Source organism: Mus caroli, unplaced genomic scaffold (assembly GCF_978045245.1).
Source record: "Mus caroli unplaced genomic scaffold, Mus_caroli_1 scaffold_14, whole genome shotgun sequence".
Taxonomy (NCBI): Eukaryota; Metazoa; Chordata; class Mammalia; order Rodentia; family Muridae; genus Mus; species Mus caroli.
In genome coordinates this window covers 47,816,875-47,817,952 of record NW_028227269.1, presented here as the reverse complement: position 1 = coordinate 47,817,952, position 1,078 = coordinate 47,816,875, and the positions used below count along the sequence as shown (strand labels likewise).

The 1,078-nt window shown below is 40.4% G+C and overlaps 1 non-coding gene across 1 annotated transcript; it reads left to right on the top strand.

Moving 5' to 3' along the window:
* Positions 1 to 384: 384 nt before the first annotated feature.
* LOC115032868 (small nucleolar RNA SNORA17) lies at positions 385 to 513 on the top strand. Its single transcript, XR_003838526.1, has one exon. It is a non-coding gene; the product is annotated as a small nucleolar RNA SNORA17 (small nucleolar RNA).
* The last annotated feature ends 565 nt before the right edge of the window (positions 514 to 1,078 follow it).

Genomic DNA, 1,078 nt, shown 5'->3' with positions numbered 1-1,078 from the left:
CTTCATAACTACAAATGCACCAATTAAAAATAAAATGGAGGGTAGTTTTTTTTTTAAATGTCAAGTGCAAATGGCTAAAAACACAGCAGAGGCAGGGTTTGAAATCATATTGCCTTATTAGAAAGAGCATTAGTCAGTCACTGCTACTGGACATTCCTCCAGAACTTGTTCCTCACAGAAGCCTCACCTACATAGAGACTCTGTGGAGGTGATCTGACTACCATCATTCAACTTGCTGTCCTGCGAAAAAGATCATTCAAAGTCCATTGACATATGACTTGTATTCAGATGCCCAAACTTCGGCCTACAAAATATGTCTTTATTTTATGGTGTATTACTATAGAAAAAACAGGGTACTGAGCACATCTGTATATTAAAAAATGTAATTTCCCTACCATTGCAGATGTGACTGCTGTGTCACATGTCTGTCAGTATGTGAAACAAAGGAGAGAGGTTATGTCTATACTAAGTGTTCTGACCTATGAACATCTGCGTGATTAATAGCCTAACACTCCCTGGAAAATAAGTGAACCTGAGATGATTACCACTACAGTGACAGTAGGCCCAGACAGGGAGCTAGCCTGAAACGACTACCAGTCCAGTTTCAGATAGGCCCAGTTGGGCTCCCAGTATGGAGGAAGCTGTGTGAGAGACCACAGGCCAAAGGCAGGAGTGTGCCTAAAACAGTAACTCTTGCAAGGGGCCACTTGGGCAAGGGGCCCCAGCAAAACCTGAGTCCAAGAGGACCACCAGACCAGTGCTGTGTAGCCAAGAAGTCTACCATCAAGAAAATGAGGGATGATAAATATCGGTGAGGATTCAGAGGAAGAGAAATTTTTATTCATTACTGGTGGGGATGTAAGCTCATGTAGCCACCATGAAAATTGATGTAGAAGTTTCTCAAGGAGCTAAAAACAACATGTGTATATCATCCTTGAGTATGTATTGAAAGTAAATCTAAATTACTATTCCAAAAAGATAGTTCTCATACACATTTATTGCTTCATTATTCAAAATAGCTAAAAAAATGGAGCAAGCCTACAACAGGATCCATCAACAGGTGAATATACAGAAGAAG